The 22,575-nt window shown below is 36.6% G+C and overlaps 1 long non-coding RNA gene across 1 annotated transcript; it reads right to left on the bottom strand.

Annotated features, from left to right (window-relative positions):
• Window positions 1-18,265: 18,265 nt before the first annotated feature.
• LOC115276778 lies at window positions 18,266-21,058 on the bottom strand. Its single transcript, XR_003902086.1, has 2 exons — window positions 20,891-21,058; window positions 18,266-18,628 (listed from the first exon to the last, which is right to left on the bottom strand). It is a non-coding gene; the product is annotated as an uncharacterized LOC115276778 (long non-coding RNA).
• Between the last annotated feature and the right edge of the window lie 1,517 nt (window positions 21,059-22,575).

Genomic DNA, 22,575 nt, shown 5'->3' with positions numbered 1-22,575 from the left:
AATTTTATGTTTTAAATGGGACAATTTTTATCCAAATAAAGATTTTTTTAAAAACACAGCAAATAAAAGCAATTACCCAGTCCAAGCCTTGAATAAACACAGGTAGAGAAACAATGTACAGCAAAAGATGTAGTTACCATCAGCAGTATGAGGAAATAAAGCATAAGGTAAGCCAAACAGAAGGTAAGTCATATGGATGCTGATTTGTCAAGATGAGCGTTTCGGAAGGATCCCTAGGAGAGTGGCGGTTTGGGCAGTAGAGCTGTTTTTCCTTACTGCACAGTCATATAGGATGTTACCGTTCTATGAAAACTGATTGTGCAGCTACAGTTGAGACTTCTAAGTAGCTTTACATACTTGCAGTCAACTTTAATTACCTGAGGCAACTTGAACTTTTGTTTCTCACAACCAGAAGACATTGCCCAAATCCCCATATTCTGGCTTTTTCCTATTCCATAGATAGTGGAATCCAAATTTTAGGGTTGATTTTTGCAGAATATCATTCAAATAGTAGATAAAAGTAAAGTTGGCATTGTTTTCAGTTTATTTGTTGCAGAATAACTTTAAGATAGTAGATAAAAATTATTTGCCATTTTAGCCTATTTTAAGAAAAGCTTAAAGAAAACAGTTAGTTATTCTCTTTATTTCAATTTCATCATATAAAATAGAAGAAACATCTTTAAAAATTGTAAAATAGTAAATAAGAATATCTCATCATATACCTATGAAGTATCTTTTATAGACAAATATATATTTAAATTATAATAAAAATACAAGAAATGTTATGTGAAATCAGGCCACTGTCAACTTGTTGGTATAAGTTGAAATTACATAATTATTTTGTATTTCAATTTAACAATATTGTTAAATGAATAACAGTCATGTTATTTGGCTCAGGAAAATTTGTATTTGAGAATTTATTGTAAATTAAAATTTAAATTAAGAAGAGGATAGCTTTCCCTCTTTTTTAAATGGCTAATAAAGAAATAAATAAGTAAATTATAGTAAACCCATTCATAAAAATATTATGTAGAAATCAAGGCCATAGACATAGGAGATATGGAAAATTCAAATAATCACAAAACAGAAAACAAAGGCCAAGTATAAGGTTGCATTCTTGCTATGATTGTAACAGCATTAATAAATATCAGGGCACCTGGGTGGCTAAGTGGGTTAACTGTCCAACTTAGACTCAGGTCATGGTCTCACAATTCATGGAAGTTGGGCTGTGTGCTGACAGATCGGAGCATGGAGCCTGCTTCAGATTCTGTGTCCTCTTCTGTCTCTGCCCCTCTCCCACTCCTGTTCTGTCTCTCCCTGTCTCTCTCTCTCTCTCTCTTTCTCTCTCTCTCTCTCTCTCAAAAATGAACATTAAAAAATAAAAAAACAAATAATAAGTATCAAGTACATACATGGGAAAAGTATAGAAAAGAAAAAACAAAAATGAAAATAGTCGTACTAGTATTATGAAAGAAGAAGCAATTTATTTTTCCTCTTTGCTAAATTTTCTTGCATTTTGTAAAACCACTTCTGTAATTTAAGGGGAAAATGAGTTAAGCCTTGATATGCCTATACATACATGTTACATATACATACTGAATTCTAAACTGGAGAGAGGAAAAGTAAAAATATGTAAGATTAGACAAACTTCAGTACCAGCTCTTTCTGAAACAGCAGAGTCTGAAGTAACAGCAATTTCTAAATAAGGGTGTGTGTGTGTGTGTGTGTGTGTGCGTGCACACACACACAAATTCAAGCATTCAGAGAAAAATATCGAACAAAATATTTCTGCAAACACATTTGTGTTGTTTTATCTCAATGGGCAAGGGAAAAGAAAAGATGCTCAAAAAAGAGAGAACAATATATATCTGAATTATGCCTTTCCAGCTGTGCTTTAGGTTTTGTCTGAAAAGAACATCAAAAACAACTTTTCCAGACAAAACTTGAGATAATCAACAGCACCCTCGGGACTTGTTAACAAATGGCCTCTTTCGGGGAAGACAACATTTTGGGTTCAAACTAGAACATTTCCACCAGGGGAGCTCCCATGAGGTGCAAAATCCTCCAAAGTAGGGACATAGAAGGGTCTTTGATGTTGGGAGAATTCTTGCAAATGGGTGAGGAATCATTGAAGAACTGTGATAGGTTAAGGATTTCATTACTTAAAGGGGATTAATTCCATGTGCATTCTTGCCCAGAATGAAAAATTAAAGGAAGTATATATATAAATACTTATATATATATATATAAGCATTTCAAAAAAAAGGTATTTGCAATATCCAAATAATTTAGCTAGTGAGTTATTTGCTTAAATTACGAGCATAATTGCCCAAAATTATTTGTAATATGTGCATGGTTACTGTGTTGTTAATTTCCAGTGTATAAAGTGCAACTGTCAAAATTTGAAATGATTCACTACCTTTTTCCAAGATTGGCCCCTCTGCTCCATCCATGGTACTTGGCCATGATGCTGAACTGCTCTTTGATCATTTAACCTTAATTAAGCTCTTCAATATCAGAGGAGGAAAAATGACAAGAACTACTGATTGCGCTTATTTTTACAACAGCCAAGTTTGGCCTCTAGGAGGCATTTTCATCAAGGTGATTTACCTTCACGTGGCCATCATTTATAAATGATGACACAGTTGGTAGGTGAGAACATTTGTGAGGACAAAGCTGAATCATTAAAAACATGAGATGCAGCTTGTAAATTTGAAAACTCCTAAAAATACCTATGTGTTTCTGCAATGAGGAACAAACCCCCAAATTGGTGGAAAATAATGTTAGAATTTTCTGATTTTCTGTTCTAAAACACAGATTCACTTAGTGTTCTTCCAAGGATAGAGAATCATCCCTTCATATAAAATCTTATGCAGAAGCCTAATATATGTAAGAAACAAAAGCCAGCTTCTTGCTTAATGTCACTTGGGAAATTCAGGGCTCTCTCATGTCTGTGTCCAGAAATATCCTTGTGGGAATTCCAGAGATTCCCAACATGATTCATTGTAAAGTTTACCGAACTTGATGATTATATTTCTCTAGCATGTGGAGAGAACAATAATGTCAGTCACTTAGTTTTGCAAAGTAGTTTCAAGATTGCTGTTACAAGTGAGTCAGTATCCATTCAAATTAAATCTTTATGGAGAACCCTTATACATAATCATCAAAAATGTTTTATTTTAAAGAATAGTTTAAATTTATTTGCATCTCTTACATTGTAAAGTTGAATTTCATTTCCTCGAGAAGATGAATTTTTTGATATGTCTTAAAATGTGTTTTCTAGGGACGCCTGGGTGGCTCAGTCGGTTAAGCGTCCGGCTTTGACTCAGGTCATGATCTCATGGTTTGTGGGTTCAACTCTGTGTCGGGCTCTGTGCTGACAGCTCGGAGCCTGGAGCCTGCTTCAGATTCTGTATCTCCCTCTCTCTCTGACCCTCCTCTGCTCGCGCTGTCTCTCTCTGTCTCTCAAAAATAAAAAATTTAAAAAATGTAAAATTAAATTAAAATGTGTTTTCTAATAGTTTACCTCTCTGAAGGGAAGGAAGGAACAAACGAACAAACGAAGGGAAAGGAAGAGTGAGTTCAGGACCAAACAATTTATTTTCAAGTCTTTGAGATCTTTTCTATTAAGGTCTTACTTATGTACAACTCTTCAAACTTTTCTCTCAAAATGTGAGTTCTTCTGAGAGCTCTCTGTGCTATAAAATCACTTTAACAGATGCCTCCCTCTTTTATTTCCCAGAGAGCGCTGTGTCGGAAGTGCGTTCTGATACCTACATAATAGGAGCAGAACTCGTTGGAAACCAGCCTGCTATCCTGATGCAACCAATATTGTGACGTAATTATCATTTCCGAGAGGGTGTCTGTTCTAAATATGTGACGTTTTCTCTTTATTAAGGATAAGGGGCAAGAATCCAATTGAAGCATCTTGAGAATATTTTCATATTTGACTTTCTTTTCCCCCCATCCCTCTCTTCCTGTGCAAATTGAAATGCTAGTCTTTTATCTCACTCTTTAGAAAAGAATTTAGTGTATCTGCCTTTGTATGCCTATATACAAATTTTTCTTAGCATACAAACATTTTCCTTATATGGATTTATTCCAAATAAGTCTTGTCAAATATAAGGCACCTTGTGGGACTAAATGACTTTTATAAGAAATACTTTAATTTTGTGTATTCTAATACAGGCACTCTTAGACATGAAAGAAAAATCACGTCAAAACACCTTTTAACCTTTGTCTTCAAAGAGACAGTTATTTGGAAATACAAATTGTACACCATGCTAGTTTTTTTTCTTCTCATTTTTAGGAAGGGCTTTGTAAGAATTGGGGATTTAGGCTAGTTTCTGCCCAGATTTTCAGTGTTTCTTCTCTAAAGATTCTTCTCCTGGGCGGGGTGGTTTTTCCTATGTGTAAATGAAACCATGTTTAGATAAAAGCAAAAGCTGTTGATGAGTAAGTATAAGTTTTGAAAATAATCCCTAATAGCAATTTTAGAGTCTTTTGCAGAGTTTTCTTGGTGAGTCAGAAACTTCTTGATTTCCCCTACGGAAGCAAGAGGGCAGCTCTTTGCTCAGTAATTATTCCAACCAGCACCAAAAAAAATTATCCACTGGAAAACATTCAAAATATGTAATTGCATCTGGCTTGGTGCTTTTGAATCAATAAAAGGTATTCTTCCACTCACTGAACCCGGAAAATTTCCACATGCTTGGGTAATGATGCTACAGAAATGTTTAATTATCATTCTCCTACCTGACCTAAAGCTGTTTGTGAGTTTTGGCGAAGAGAAAGGAGACTCAGAAATTCAGCAAGCATTGGACTGTGGTATCTTTCCAACGAGGAGACCATATACTTATATATGAAAAAGTTCTCTGTTTGCAACTAGTGAAATTTGATGAAAACCGACACAGAATCACCTCCTTTTTTCACGGGCAAATGAATTTTGGCAATCTCCTTATCCAAACAACAATACATAGGTGCAACTCAAGAAGTTTGATCTCATCAATCTTTTTCACATACCTGTTGGAAAATAGTACAGAATGTAGCATAGTGCTAGGAAGAGATGCCACCAGAAAATATTGAAAAATACCTTAAATATGGATATTATGTACATAGTCCATATTTTTCACTGAAAATTTAAGTGATTATTTGGCAGAGAATAAGACAGGTTGGGCGTCCATCAGCAGTAATAGTAAGTCATATTGGTTTTTTAGAGAGTATGATGAGGGTTTTTGAATTTCATTTTTAATTAAATAATTATTTTGTTCAGAGAAGAACATAATCTACCTTTGCGTTATATGGTAAAGGTGAATGAATGATTAAGAAAGGCTCACTCAGTGAAATGAAGAAGGTACTTGATAATTTTTAAAAAACATTAAGAAAAAATTTTTTAATGTTTTTTATTTTTGAGAGACAGAGAGAAAGAGTACAAGCAGGAGAGGGTCAGAGAGAGAGGAAGACACAGAATCTGAAGACAGGCTCCAGGCTCTGAGCTAGCTGACAGCACATAGCCTGATGCGGGGCTCGAACCCACAAACCGCGATATCATGACATGAGCCAAAGTCGGACTCTCAACCGACTGAGCCACCCAGGCACCCCCAAAAGAAACATTTTATACTACAAAGATAAGCAGAAAAGTAAGAGTATAGTTCTAAAATTTTTTTCCATGTCTCCTCTTTAAACCAAATTGAAGTTTTCCTTTAACTGAAGTTTATCCTATATTTGCCTCATATAAGGCCCCAGGGTATTTGTCCAGAGATTATTTTATTCAACCTTGTATGGCAGACAGAATAATATTCTCCACCAAAGATACCCACATTTTACTCCCCCAAAACTGGTGTAACATTATGTTGCACAATGGACTTTCCATGTGTGATTAAGTTAAGGATCCTGAGCTGGGAAAACTACAGGGATGATTTGGATGAGCCCAGTGCAATCACAACAGTCTTTATCTGACAGAGGCAAGAAATATCAGAATCAGGAAAGCAATGTGACAAAAAAAGGAGAGATTTAAAAATGCTATGCTACCTTTGAAGATGGAGAAAGGGACACAGGAATTCAGGTGGCCTTTTAAAGTTGGAAAAGGCAAGGAGACAGATTCTCCCTCAGAGCCTCCAAAAAGCACATGATCCTGCCAGCACCTTAATTTTAGTTCGTGAGACCAATTTTGGATATCGGACCGTTAGAAATGTATGGAAATTGTGTTGTTTTAATCCACCACGATTGCGGATAGGAAACTAAAAAACCTGTTAATGATTCTGAGATTTGAGAAGGTGAGGCATAATCTCCACTTTGTAGAAATGTCATGATTTTTCCAGGACTCTGCAGTAAATATGGCAGAGCTAGGAGCAGAACCCAGGTTTTATGACTTCAAGTCCAGTGCTATTGTTCCACTAGAACTTACTTAGTTTCATCATTTTGCAGCTCTGGATTTGTTTCTGATTGCTGATGTAACAAATTGCCACAAACCTCGTGGCCAAAACAGCACAACTTTATTCTCTTATAGTTCTGGAGATCAGATGTCTAATATGGGCCTCATTGGGCTAAGGTCAATCAAGGTTTCAGCACATCTGCATTCCTTCTGGATAATCTAATGGAGAATCTGTTTCCTAGACTTTTCCAGCTTCTAGAGACCACTTGTGTTCCTAGGTTTATGGCTTCTTCTCTATATTCAAGCCAACAACATAGTGTCTTCAAAGTCTTTCTAGTCTTTCCAGAAAGGCTAGTGTCTCCTAGTCTTTCTGACTAGGGCTCCTGTTTCTTTTGTCATATCTTTCTTGATTTTAAACCTCTTATTTCCCTCTTATAAGACCCTTGTCATCATATTGGGCCTAGAGAGATAATCCAGGGTAACTTCCTCATCAAGATTATTAAGTTAGTCACATCTTCAAAGTCCCCTTTACTGTGTAAGGAGGTTCTGGGGTTAGGGATATGAGCATCTTTGGGGAGGGGATTATTCTCTGTAGGAGGGTCTCCTATGTATCAAATTGTCCTAATTCTGAGAATATTTTAAAATGCCCAATATTGATGAGATTCCACAGAGAAATGTTCAACACTTAGACATAATCTGATTCATGTCTTAAAAACTCAGTCTGACTCTTTACATAAAATATAGTAGAGGGGCCCCTGGGTGGCTCAGTTGGCTGAGCATCTGACTTTGGCTCAGGTCATGATCACACAGTTCATGGGTTTGAGCCCCACATTGGGCTCTGTGCTGACAGATCAGAGCCTGGAACCTGTTCAGATTCTGTGTCTCCCTTTCTCTCTGTTCCTCCCCTGCCCATCTCTCTCTCTCTCTCTCTCTCTCTCTCTCTCTCTCTCTCTCTCTCTCTGTCTCTTTCTCCAAAAAACAATAAACATTAAATAAAATATAGTGGAGAAAGGTGGAGAAATGGCAGAATGGAAACAGTTGTCTAATCAAGAGCTATATGGGAAGACCTATCTGTATTTTTACCTTTCAGTGGTCTTAAAAATCTGGATAAGTAATAATACCATTTTAAAAATTGAGAAAACTGGGTGAGGAGCATGTCTTAGTTTAGTTGGGGCTGGAGGTGAGAATTAAGAATTCATTTCAAATATGTAGGATTTGAGATTTCTATAGACCTCCAACCACAGTTGTCAAGGCAGCAGTCAGACATGTGAATTTGAGTTCAGGGCAGTGGATAGCAATGAAAATTCGGAATTTGGAAATCAGTGAATGGACCTCTATTTAAGACTTCATGATCCGGTAGATCCAACAATACAGGACAGCCTTATGATAAATACAGATGCTATATTAAATCTCTTACAAGCCCCAGTAGCTGAAGTATAGCACAGACATCTAGATTTTAGAGTAAATCTTTGTCCCCTTCTGGAGGTGTCCCTTTTTGAGAAAAGCTCCTGGTTTGCTAGTAGAACCTCATAGTGAATGAATGGCTAATCAGAAAACACTTGAAATTTGAGCTGCTCTTCAGGAACAATGTTATCTTAAACTCTAGGAAGTAAGGTTAGATACTCAGACTAGGAATTTATCATAAGGTTGAAATACTGTATAGGAAATCAGGCTTCAGGATGTCCAAGAAGTACAAGTACGTGGCATCAGCAGACAATCCAGATTTCTTTAACAACTTTTGCACTGTCTCTTCTCTCCTAATCTTCATCTGTATTTCCATGGTGGTTCCTTACGACCACCTAACTGACAAGCAGAAATCTTGAATCTGATTCACAGATGGTTCTGCGTGATTTTCTGGCACTCACTTGAAGTGGATGGCTGCAGAATTTTGGCCTCCCTGAGTTTTAGCTCTGGACAATGGTGGTTGATGGGAAACTCCCCAAACGGGTAGAACTTCAAACACCACATCTGACTTTTTACTTTGGCTCAGATGAGAGATCCTTAGAAGTTGTTACAGACAGTCAGTAATATGGGTTTGAACTGCACATATCTTCTTGTACACAGACTTTTTTCAATACAGGCAGTACAGTATTAAATGTGTTTTCTCTCTCTTATGAATCTCTTAATAACATTTTCTTTTCTCTAGCATACTTTATTATAATAGTACAGTATATAATGCATACGATATACAAATATAATACCTGTTAATCCACATGTTATTGGTAAGGCTTCAGTCAGCAGTAAGCTATTAGTAGTAGTTAAGTTTGGGGCAGTCAAAGTCACATGCAAATGTTCAACTGCATGTGGGGGCTGGCACCCCAGGTCCCCATGTTGTTCTGGGTCAACTACAGTTTGGAACTGAATTCTCAGGGACTTTAAAAGAACAGGATTGGAAAGGGTGACAAAGTAAACAACTGATACAAAAATCTTGTTTTTAACTGAATTTTTATGCTTTCCTGGTGTCTTTCCTTTTTAAAATTCTATGTAAATTTTCCCCTAATGATTTAGAAAACATCATCTACTTTTGAATTCTAATGATAGTTTTATTTAACTTCTCAGTAATATGCTAGAATCCACATTTGCCTACAGTATTAACCAAAATAATTTCACAACAAACACTGACTAACCTTAACAAAAATATTTAGCCCAGTTTTATTTCCCCTTACAGAATCAATGAGGATTCTCATAATAATGACCTTGAGTCATGAAGATAAAATTGAATTATGTTAATATCATCTGGTTAGGAGGTGAAGATTTTCATTAGATAAAAACGTATTATCAGAAAAATTGAAATAAAAATAAAGTATTGGAGCTTAAAAGTCACCTTTCTGTAATACCTCATTCTGGGGTAATGATGAAAAAAATTAGTTATGGTAATAAACTTTCAATATCCATATGAATTTGTAGTATTTGCTTAGCAAAACAAATTTCTGAAGTCTTTGCAAGTGTTCCATTAATAACACTAGAGAAGTCCATGAAATCTTTTGTAAACTGTAGATAATTTTTGTTTAGTTTCAGAGTTCTGGGTTTGAAGAAATCTCAGTGGGATAATGTGGACCTCGAAGGTAAATGTTAAACTTGGTGGAGACACTCCATGATGACTGAATATGTCATTTGACCTCTTGGTGACTCTGGCCTCATTTATAAATTGGAGTTTATGTTGAAACACTGCTGGGAGTATGATGTTGTAATTGGCTCCAGAGCTCCCTCCAAATAGAGTATGGCAGATGCCTGGTGCCCGAACCAAACCATCAGAAAGACAACAGTGACGAGGAAGCAAATCTGATGAGTTAAAAATAGCTGATAGAATCTAGCAACTACTCAGAATGGTAGCTTGAGATACACGCTCTAAAACAATGGCCAGCCTGTTTCTATATAGAGTTAGCTCTTCTGTGGTTTGCTATGAACTTTGACTTCATCTCTTTACACCAGTATCCTCTGCCGTCATAATTTCAGCATTAAAAGAAACTTCAGACAACTAACTTTAACATTGCCATACAAACATCAACTCTTGCAAATCTGCCTCACATATTTTACTGTAAGTCAATTTGGGAGTCACAAAGGTATACGGCATGCACAACTACTTCAGTCAGTATCTTATAATTGCATTATCCATGATGATTTTTCCAAATATAGATAGACCTGTACAAAGCCGGATGAACACACATCCTTCAAACTGATTTGTCAAAAGTATTGGATTGGCTCAGTCTTTTAATCAAATTTCATATGCCCAAAGAATCAATATATGCACAGAAGAAAATGTTATCAGAGATTTTTAACACATTTTAACTCTTTTGTAGGAGAGCTGAAAAACAACTGAAAGAGCTAGTGAGATGACTGTACTATTCTCATCCCATTTAGAATTTTAACTTCTATCTGAGTTGGTTTTCCTGGTCACCAATTACTTAATCCATTTTGAAAGTTTCAAGGAGTCTTTCAAACTCAAGAATTTGAGGTCCTTTGTGAGTGCAGGCTTCTGAGAGTGTGAAAGCCTGGATTGCTTTCTCTTCAGGTCTGGAAACTAACAGAGAACTTTGGAGTCAGAACTGACATACAGAGAATAGCATCTGACTTAGAATTTTGTGGAAAGGGTGCTTAGAAAGTGAATAAACCTGGAATTTATAAGCTGCACAGGATTAGCTGGAGTGGCTGTTTACATTAAATGTCTCCCTTTTCTTGCAGGGCAGGTGACATCCTCCAACTTCCTGCTGTTCCAGTAAGACTCCTGTCATTCTTGACAAGTCTTGTTACAAAACCTAATCTCAATTGCTTTGTAAAAGTTAAGTAACGAGATTACAAATCAAAACAAAAGCCTGAGATAGGATCCTTGAGGACAATAATTTTACAAGTATCTTTACTTTTCTGTTAAAGAAAGGGTTGGGAATTGGTGAACTAAAAATAACTGGAAGTCCAAGAGAGAAGGAGAAATAGGCAATAGAGCTACTTATATTCCGCTGAAGAGAACAGTCGGTAAATACTACCTTTTGGAAATAATCGATTATTTCCTCTAGTGTAGGGCCTTGTGCTTTAGTATTTATGGGCACAGAGGATAAACCTCACTCCTAAGTATGAACGACTCAGCTAAAATGCCTTTCTCAGAAATTTTTGTTACACTTTTACAGATTTCCCATTTGTTTTAGAGCTGTGGTCAGAGAGAGAATAGGAAGATCTGCTTTATAATCAGCATATTTTATGGGGGCTCTGGGGTCCTGCAATCAAGCTGCCCATCGGACATTCAGTGAGCTAGTTGCTCATATTATAAATATGAGCTAAGTTCATATTATAAATATTGGGAGGAAAATGGGAAAAGGAAAAGTATGGTCCTTACCTTTAAGGATGTAATAGTCTAACAATGAGGAGTACACATAAAACATGCCATAGAAACTAGCTAAGTGAGTATATTCTTTTGTGTGTTTCACACACAAGAAGTTGTGGGCTTCGGAAGGAAAGCTCAGGTTGACCGCAGTCTCACGAGACATTAGTGTGTGTGGATGTGGGGTTGGTCGGGAGTGGAGTTGGATATCTGCTCCAGGTGGCCACTCCCTCTCTGGGGTCCAAAGTATATTCTTTGCCTTGGGTGAGGATTTGCACTGCAGAAAGGACATTCAGTAGCATAGTTCATTTCAGGTGAGGTTGGCATGAGGGGTAGTTGAATGTCACCTGGGCACAGTCCTACGACTTAAGCATCACTCCTTTGGATCAACCAGAGGTGTGTTGGCTATTCTCAGGGGAGGTGTCTTCTGGACCACAGTGAGGACAACTGTTAAAACTCTTTGGTACCAGCATTTTACTGTGCCCACTTACATGGAGACTGGACCTCAAAGTACTGGTCTGGCTCCCTGGTGGTACTGACAGAGATAGTTCTGTTTGGGGTTAGGCTATTACTTGAGCAGGTCTTGATCCTGTCCAGTTGATCCTTCCGTGTAGGAGCGCATAGTTCCAGGACTCCTACTCCTCTACCTGCTCATGCTTCTTCCCCTTCACCATTTATCTCCTCCAATATTATCCAGACTCTGATACATTTATCTAGTTTCCACGGGTGAAGGAAAACTTAACTTTTAGCGATCAAACATTTAAATAATTTTTATTATTATTGTTTCATAACTGGACTACGGCCTTTAAAAACAAAAGCCAAGAATCAGATGTTTTTGTTCGCTGGTTCTCTTGTGAATAAATCCTCTTCTGAAGCAATGAAATGTCTCCTAACCTTAAAAAGGAGAGTGTGGGGGTGCCTGGGAGGCTTAGTCGATGAAGCGTCTGACATTGGCTCAGGTCATGATCTCGCAGTCCAGAGTTCAAGCCCTGCATCAGGCTCTCTGTTGACGGCTGGAAGCCTGAAGCCTGCTTCAGATTCTTTGTCTCCTTCTCTCCCTGCCCCTCCTCCTCTCACGATCTCTCTTTCTCTCTCAAAAATAAACATTAAACATTTTTTTTAAATGGAGAGTGGGGTGGTGTGGTAGAAAGTAAAGGAGAAAATAACACTGGTTAATTAATGAATATTATAGTGAAGAATTGCATGTATCTATGTGTTAAGGATTCAGGCAATTCTTATAAAGACCACAAGTAACATGTATAGTGAGATTAAAAATTAACTAGAAATGGAAAAGTTTTGATTTTATTCTAGTACACTGATCATAAGTTCTGAGGCAAAATATTTAATGTCTATAAACTCTAGAATCTTCTCTTTAAAAAATGTGTATAATAATTATCAATCATGCCTATAATCTGGAAGGTGGTACTATATTGTGGCTACAGGAATTTAAAGTCAGTCTAGCTAGTTTTGAATATAGCCTCTATCTTTGAGCTGTGAGAGTTGACAAGTTACACAACTTTCCTAAGCCCGAGTTTTCTCAATAGAGTTGTATTTAGGACCAAATGAAATCAATTTATATATATATATATATATATACACACACACACACATATATATACACACACATATGAATAGTGTATAATATTTATACACATGATTATATATAGTATTTATAGATCTCCCTGAAACATAAAGAAATCATTCAATAATTACCTATTATTGTTCCTACTGCCTCATTCCATGTAAGTAGTAAATTGGTTCACACACCAAAAATATGATATAAATTATAAGATTCCATACAATCATTTTTAAGACAATTTGTAGGTTTTGTTCTAAAATCACTTATACATGAGCCTGTGTTTGTAAACTTGGGCATTTTTTTTCTTGAAAGTGATTCCGTGTTATTATGAACATCTACTGCCATAGGGCATTAACTCAAACTGATTATTTTTGAGTCTGCTGACTTTCTTGAAATGTTTTTCCATGCTTGGCCATTGAAAACAATACTGCAATTAACAGACGGGTGCAGATATCTTTTCAAAATAATGATTTCATTTCCTTTCAATATACACCCAGAAATAGGATTTCTGGATCATATGGTAATTCTATTTTTAATTTTTTGAGGAACATTTATACTGTTTTCCACAGTGGCTGCATCAATTTGCATTTCTGCCAACAGTATACAAGGGTTTCCTTTTCTCCACATCCTCATCAACTAGTTATCTCTTAGTTTTTTGGTAATAGCCATTCTAACAGCTATGAAGTGATATTTCATTGTGGTTTTGATTTGCATTTCTCTGGTGATTGGTAATGTTGAGTACCTCTTCATGTATCTGTTGGTCATTTACATATCTTCTTTGGGAAAATCTCTATTCAGGTCCTTTGCCCATTTTTAATTTGGATTGCTTAGGGATTTTTTTTGAGCTTTATGAGTTCCTTATATATTTTGGATATTAACCCTTTATTAGATATGTGACTGACAAATATTTTCTCCCCTTCTATAGATTGTCTTTTAATTTTGTTGAGAAGCTTTTTGGTTTGATGCAATTTATTTTTGCTTTTGTTATTTGTACTTTGGGTGTCATACCACTAAAATCATGTAATATCCATAAAATCCTTGCCAAAACCAATGTCAAGGAGTTTGCCCCTATATTTCCTCCTGTATTTTTATGATTTTAGGTCTTATATTTAAGTCTTTGATCCATTTTGAGTTCATTTTGTGTATGTGTGTATTTATGTCTGTGTGTCAGTGTATCTGTGTGTGTGTGTTTGTATGCTTGTAGTATAAGATAGGGGTTGGTTTTCATTCTTTTGCATTTGAACTTCCAGTTTTCCCAACACCATTTGTTAAAGAGACTATCTTTTCTACACTATTTTTAGCTCCCTTACTAAATATAAGTGGCCATATATGTGTGGGTTTATTACTCAGCTCTTGATTCATTCCATTGATCTGTGTATCTGTTTTTGTGCCAGTTTCATACTATTTTTATTCCTTTAGCTTTGTAATATAGTTTGAAATCAGGAAGGGGGATGCCTACAACTTTGCTGTTCTTTATTAAGATTGGGTTGGCTATTTGGAATCTTTTGTGATTCCATATATTTTAAGGTGTTTTTTTAAAATTTCTATAAAAAATACCATTGGAGTTTTGATCGAATTGCATTGAATCTGTAGATTATTTTGAGTAGAACAGACATTTTAACACTAATAATTCTTTCAATTCATGCACACAAGATATCTTTCCATTTGTTTGTGTCTTCTTCATTTTTTTTTATCAAAGTATTATAGTTTTCAGCTTACAGATCTTTTATCTCCTTGAGTAAATTTACTCCTGAGAATTTTATTGTTTTGAATGCTATTGTAAATGGGATTTTTTCTCTTCTCACTTTCAGGTAATTCATTGTTAGGATACAGAAGTGTAACCAATATTTGTATGTTGATTATGTATCCTACAACTTTACTGAATGTATTCCTTCTAAGATCTTTTTGGTTGAGACTATAGGACCTTTTATGTACAAGATTGTGTCATCTGCAAACAGAGACTATTTTACATCTTCTTTTCTGACCTGGATGTCTTTTATTTTCTTCTCTTGCTTGATTGCTCTAACTAGGACCACTAGTACTATGTTGAACAGGAGTAGTGAAAAGGGGCATCCCTATTTCATTCCTCATCATAGAGGAAAAGCTTTCAACCTTTCACCATTGAGTGTGATATTAGACATAACCTTGCCATATATGGCCTTTATTATGTTAAGTTAATTTCTTCAATACCCAGTTTTTGAGAAGTTTTTCACTTGAATAGATGTTGAATTTTGTCAAATGTTTTTTATTCATCTATTGAGATTATCACATAATGTTTATGTTTTGTTCTATTAATGTGATCTATCATATTTATTTGCACATCTTGAACCATCCTTTCATCTCAGAGATGAATCCCATTTGATGATGGCATGTGACCCTTTTAATGTGGTGTTGAATTCAGTTTGCTAGTATTTTGTTGACGATTTTTACATCTATATTCATTAGAGATATTGGCCTGTAGTTTTCTTTTCTTGCAGTGTCCTTTATCTGGCTTTGGTACCAGGGTAATGCTGGCTTCATAAAATGAGTTTGGGAATGTACTGTCCTCTTTAATTTATTGATGTTTGAGAAAGATCTTTAAATGTTTGGTAGAATTAATCAATGAAGACATTTCTCCTAGACTTGTTTTTTTGGAAGGTTTTTGATTGTTGGTTCATAGTTCTTACTGTTTTCTATTTCTCCATGATTTGTCTATTTATTTTTGAGAGAGAGATAGAGCACATGAGAGCAAAGGAGGGGTAGAGAGAGAAAGAGAGGGAGACAGGAGATCGAAAGCAGGCTCTGCACTGATAGCAGAAAGCCTGATGTGAGGCTTGAACTTATGAACTATGAGATCATGACCTAGGCCAAAGTTGAATATTTAACCAACTGAGCCACCCAGGCATCCAAATGATTCATTTTTTGATAGTTTATACATTTCTAGGAATTTATTCATGTCTTCTAGGTTGTCTACTGTGTTGTTCATAGTAGTCTTATATGATCCTAAGTGTCCACTGATGAATGAGTAGAAAAAGAAAATGTGCATACAATGCATTTTATACATTATATTCAATATATACAATAGAATATTATTCACCCTTAAAAAAAAGGAAATTCTGCTATTTGCTACAACATGGAGGAAACTTGAGGGCATTATGTTAAGTGAAATAAGTTGGAGGTAGAAAGACAAATACTATATGATCTCATTTATATGTAGAATCTAAAAAAAAAAGAAAAAGAAAACTTGTACAAGCAAGAATAGACTGTGGTTGCCAGGGGCAGGAGGTTAGGTGGGGGAAATGGGTGAAGGTGGTCAAAGGGTACAAACTTCCAGTTATAACATGAGTAAGTTTGGGGTATATAATGTACAGCATTATACATTATATATAGTTAATTATACATTATATATATTATACATTAACTATAGTTAACAATATTATATTGTTTAATTGAAAGTTGCTAAGAGAGTACATTTTAATTTTTTTAATATTAATTCATTATTGAGAGAGAGAGAGAAAGAGAGAGAGAGAGAGAGATGGAGCACAAGTTGGGGAGGGAGACAGGATCTGAAGCAGGCTCCAGGCTGAGCTGTCAGCACAGAGCCCAACATGGGGCTTGAACTCATAAACCATGAGATCATAACCTGAGCCAAAGTTGGAGGCTCAAGTGAGCCACCCAGGTGCCCAGAGAGTACATCTTAAAAGTTCTCAGCATGCATGTGCACACACACACACACACACACACACACACACACACAAAGTAACCATGTGCGGGGGTGAATGTGTTACATAACTTTGTGGTGGTAATTATTTTGCATTATATACATATATCAAGTTGTTATATGCATAATTTATGTTTACACAATGTTATTGTCAATTATATCTCATTAAAATTGGAAAAATTAAAATATAAAATACCTTCCTCTCTGCAGTTTAACTGCACTTACTTCCCAGGGTTATCTTTTTATTTATCTCTGATAGCCAGAGATATACTGTAGCTTGCTATCTTCAATATAATATGCTTTAGAGGAATTAGATCATTGGCTTGTTTTAGAATTGTGAAAGAATAATTATCTCTGGATAGAGATCAAGGACTGCCTTTTAATTTGAGGGAGTTCTCTCTGTATGTTGATTTTCTTATTGGCTGATCCAGATTGATGATGTAATCATCATAACAGGATGTTACAATTGTACTCTTTACACCTCAGTTTCAGTTTATAACTCAACAACATAGTTGGCAAAGAATTTAATATTCTATAGCAAGGGGCTAGGTTACATATCTTAAAAACAGGTTTTGTAACTTTTTTCTTTTAAAATGAAGAGACTGAGGGTACAGTTATAATTTGAAGAGAGAATTTTCTTCAGTAGAAGTTGTCAGTGAAGAAGGGGAAAATTTTTCTTTATTCCTATTTTAGATTTGGTAGAGGTGTTCTGATAGTAGGCCCATGGAGTGTGAGGAACTCACACTGGAAAAAGGTGAAAGGCAAGAATGTGGCTTAATTAGGCTATACAAACAAAGTAGAAAATTACAGCTAAGAAGTTACTGTACATCCATCTCGTCTCGTTGGGGTGGGGGTATGAGCCTAGAGAGACCCCTTGGGATTGCCCTATGTCTTCCTCAGAGGGCTACCTAGAGAGGTAAGTAGGCCTCAGCAGAAATAGCCTGACAGCATATTAATAACTGCCCAAAAGCTGAGGCAAGAGTCTTAACACAACCTTCTGAAGAAGATTCACTCATCTGCACCAGAGCAGTGCCAGTTCAGGGATCCTCAATTGTAGTCGTATTTTATTGTTGCTGTAACAAATTGCCACAGATTTAGTATCTTAAAACAACACAGAGTTATTCTCTTACAGTTATAAAATCAAGGTGTGATGAAACTATATTCCTTCTGGAGACTTCCAGAGAACAATCTGTTTCTTTCCCTTTATTAGCTCCTAGAGGCCACCTGAATGGAGCTGTGGCTCCTTCTTGCATTTCCAAAGCCAAATATCTCTCTATGTCCCTTTTCTTCCACTGGCATATTGCCGTCTGGTCTTGGACCCTATTGTCTCCTCTTCTTATAAGGACCCTTGTGATGTCATTGGACTTACATGAATAATCCAGGATTCTCTCCCTATCTCAAGACCCTTAATTCAATCACATCTTCAAAGTCTGTTTTACCATGTAGAGAAACATATTCATAGGTTTTGGGGATTTGGACACAGATATCTTTGTGTGGGGTGTTATTCTTCTGTGTGTTACCAGTGAAGGAAGGTAGCTCAAGAACCACCAAAGTACCACAAAAGGAAGAATCAACTTTAAACAGTGCCAGGCTAAGAGAATTTTGGTACCAGCTCAAAAGAGTGAAAATCAGAGGACATTTTTTGCCTCTTACTGCCCTTACTTCTCTTTCCATGACCCAAGAACAAGAAACGTCTGAGGGCAAGCTAGGGAAGAGGAGAGAAATACAGATTAGGGAAACAGGGAAGAATGAATCATTTTCTCCTACTGTCCTATTGTAAAATTTCCACCTAGAACCATGTTGAGTTGAGGGAGAACAGAGACTTTTACTTTGAATAAAATGCGAAGTTGATCATTATTGTGGAATGAACATTATAGTTGGTGAACCAAAATTACCACAGGATGATATTGATGATGATGATGATGATGATGATGATGATGATGATGATGATTTGAGAGTGACCAGATAAATCATGCTCAGGATTCCTCTAAGGATGGTAACACATTGGATCCACAAAGTAGATTTGAATAGGTACTATCAGTGAGGAAGGTGGTGGGAAGATTAAGTTCTTTCCTTATTGAACTTTGAAGGTTGTGCTTCTTCCATGTAATGGTTTAATAATATATTCCCAACTTGTTTTATGCACATGAAAATAACAGGCACCTGGAAGATGACAAAGGCTATCATGTGATGGGGCAGTAAAGAAAATGTAACCCTGAATTAGAGTTTGATATTTTAACTAGTGCATTTTCCAAGGCATAGAAATGGTTTAATTGGCAGGAAAAGAGAAAGAAGGGTACATAAAGGCTACAGAAAAGTAATTGCTCACAGGGCAAACAGAAATAGAAACAACTGAAGTGCAAGATATGGAACCACCGATAGCCACATAAAGTGACACTGAAGTACAGAAATTACCACTGAGGAAAAGAGAAGAAAATGTATTAATAAAAACAGAAATATAGTTTGGGGACAACTATAAGTATAGTAAAAGGGCACACTTAAACACTCTTCTGATATTAAGGTCATATAACAAAGGAATGTCAATTAAATAGCTATATCTTTTGACTGTTCCATGAAGGACCACTTGTCCCTTCATACCTCAATTATCTCTGAAATTTCCATTGTTCTACAACACAAAACTACACTGATGCTCATGATGTCCTGCCCTCATAAAAAAGAAAGGTGATTTTTGGAAGTATACCATTTTCTATTGCAGGAACATGAATAACACATTTTAGAAGGATTGCCATTAAAAGGTTCAAATAAAAGAACTGCAGTAACTAACCTCCAATATGGCACCTAATTGTCCACTTCTGGAATTCTTGTTCTCCTTCCTTGAATCAGGGTTTGCTCTGGGTAAACCAAGAGACTAAAGTGGAAGTCATGATACATGATTTTGGAAGCTAAATGACATTACAAGTTCTGCCTTGGTCTCTTGGATCACATGCTCTGGGAGAAGTCAGCTACCATGCCATGAGAATATTCACGTAGCCCTGTAGAAAGGCCCATATAGACAGGAACTATAGTTCCCATCTAATGGCCAGCACCAATTTTCCAAGCCACATTTGAAAAAGCCCCATTGGAAATGGACACTCTGGCTCCAGTCAAGTGCTCTGATAACTACATCCTCACTCAATATCTAACTAGACTCTCATACTAGACCTTGAGACATAGCCACCAACTGACCCACTGCAGAATCCTCATCCACAGAACTGTGAGAGATTATAAATGGTTGTTGTTCTTTCAAGCCACTATATTTCTTAAGTTTATTTTGAGAGAGACAGAGACAACATGAGCAGGAGAGGGGCAGAAAGAAAGAAGGAAATATAGAGAAAAAAATCACAAGCAGGCACTTCACAGTCCATGCAGAGCCTGACGTGGGGCTCGAACTCACAAAACCGTGATATCATGATCCGAGCCGAAACTGAGAGTCAGATGTTTAATGGACTGAGCTACCCAGGTGCCTCTAAATCACTGTGTTTCAATAGTGATTTGTTACATAGCAATAAATAATAATATAGTCACCTTTAAAAAGGAAAGTGGGGAAACTAACCCAATCAAAAACAGCTTTGGAAATACTTGTACAAAGACAAATTCATCAGCAATTGAATTTTCTCTCTCCTAGTTGAAATTGTTCTAAACTCCTAGAGCTTTACATGCATTCTTATTCTAATGAACTAAGGCATTAATCAGCTGCTTGAGTTAGACCACATTTTAAAACTGTTTTGAGCCTTTTTTTTATTCATTCATGAAATGGGTTAATAATATCTACCTAACAGTTTGTTGAGAGGATTAAATATGCAACATACTTAAAGTCTTTGGCATGGCATGAAAGTTGTCAGAAAATGTTTCTTTATTTTTGCTTTTTCTAAAGCTCTTAGATTGATAAAGTCTCAGTTATAATGACTGTACATTGAGTAAAATAATTTACAGCATTGATTTTTTAAAACTTCCAGAGGATATGTCAACAGCCAGTAGCTTTATATTTTCTGAATATGTCGAAACAATGCTTTCGGGGAGATAGATTGGTCATGTCTTCACAGTGCTTTTGGGTGCCAAATTCTGCTTATTAAAACCATTGTTATTTGGAGTGCCTTGTGGATTTAGAAGAAATATTCCTGTTAACTGCAAGGATTGAGAAAAAATTTTCTCAGTGCAGCTTCATATGTTTGGAAGAACATTACAAAACAATAGAAAACAGTCATTAAAATCATATGTTCCATTTTGAAACACAGAAATTTGATTAAAGGCAAACAGGAAGGGAGGGAGGGACAGAGCTAAGCTGAAATCTATCCAAATACATGGCAGATGTGGTCTAAGGATTTAGGGAGCTTTATAATTAAAATTTTTAACCTGCTGTGGGGATTTGATATTCACCTGCTGGTCTTCACTGTTGCTAGAGAATCTCCCTAAATTTGTTCTCACCTTTGTTCTGCAGCACACCCTACCAAAAGAAGAAGCCTGTACTTTCTCCATCTTTGTATCTGCAAGTTTCTTAGAGTTATTCTGAGCATTTTCATTTCAAGTTAGGCTCCATGGGATTTGGGTTTGGCCAAACTGATGTGAGAAAGCCGGCCCAATGCAGCCCTGGCCCAGTTGGGCCCTCCTGAATTTGGGATTAGTCCTTTGTATATCCTGCTGTGTTTTGTGACATCATTCAAACGTCCTGAGGTTATCCCCACAACTTCGTTCAATTTGCAGCTTCAACAGACCAAGAGTATGAAGCCCACCTGCAGCTCATGTGATCTGCACCTGCCTGAAGTTGGAGATTTTTAAACTACTAAACCAAAAGAGAAGCAAAAGGCTGGGGGCACCTGGGTGGCTCAGTGGGTTAAGTGCAGGGACTCTTGGTCTAGGCACAGTTCACGATCTTGTGGTTTGTAACTTTGAGCCCACTGTCCAGTTCTGCGTGCTGTCAGCAAGGAGCCAGCTTGGGATCTCTTTCCCTCTCTCTGCCCCTGCCCTGCTCACATTCTTCTCTCTCTCTCTCTTTCTAAATAAATAAACTTTAAAAAATAGTCTAGACAGAATTTATGTAATTTATTTTGTCCTTAATAATTTACATCTTCTATTTCCTGCATGGGTTCACTTTTTTTAAAATGTGCCAGAGGGAAAGCATGTGCAGGGGAGGGAGAAGGTGAGAAGGAAGGAGGGAGGGAGACAGAAAATCTCAAGCAGGCCCAACTCAGGGCTCGGTCCCACACCCCTAGGATCATGACCTAAGCCAAAATCAAGAGTTCAATGTTCATCTCGCTGAGCCACCCAGGCACCCCTTCTTTCCTATTCTGAATAATTACACCTCTGTTCTTTTCATATCACATCTAGAAGTCCCAAGATTGATAATGCATATTAAATATATATGTGTTAAATATTTTAAGTATATGACACATATCATATGTACTTATCTACAATGTACATATAAATATATATGTATTCATATATGTATATATTCATAGATATTCAATTATTAAGGTTAAAAGAAAATTCCAAACTAGCACTGTGCAATATGGCAGCCTTATGTAAATTAAATTACATTAAAAATTCAAGCTCTAAATTACAATAGTCTCACTTCAGATGCTCAGTAGTGGAATTCATGGAAAGTGCAGATTTAGAACATTTCTATCATTGTAGAAAGTTCTGTTAGATGGCTCTATTTAAAAGAGAGAAAGAGAAAGAGAGAAATGGTTCTATTCTAGACTCTTTTATTCCCTTTCTTTTTTTTATTAATAGTTTATTACCAAGTTGGTTTCCATATAACACCCAATGCTCTTCCCCACAAGTGCCCCTCTCCATGACCATCACCCACCTTTCCCCTTCCCCCCTCCCTCTTCAGCCCTCAGTTAGGTCTTGGGACTCAAAGGTCTCTCATGATTTGCCTCACTCTCTCTACTCAACTCTTCCCCCCCACCCCCGCCGCGCTTTTCCCCTTCCCATGGTCTCCTGTTAGGTTTCTCCTGTTAGACCTATGAGTGACAACATATGGTATCTGTCCTTCTCTGCCTGACTTATTTCACTTAGCATGACACCCTCGAGGTCCATCTACTTTGCTACGAATGGCCAGATTTCATTCTTTCTCATTGCAATGTAGTATTCCATTATATATATATATA

Source organism: Suricata suricatta, chromosome 13 (genome assembly GCF_006229205.1).
Source record: "Suricata suricatta isolate VVHF042 chromosome 13, meerkat_22Aug2017_6uvM2_HiC, whole genome shotgun sequence".
In the NCBI taxonomy this organism is placed as follows: Eukaryota; Metazoa; Chordata; class Mammalia; order Carnivora; family Herpestidae; genus Suricata; species Suricata suricatta.
This window is presented reverse-complemented; position numbering and strand designations above follow the sequence as displayed.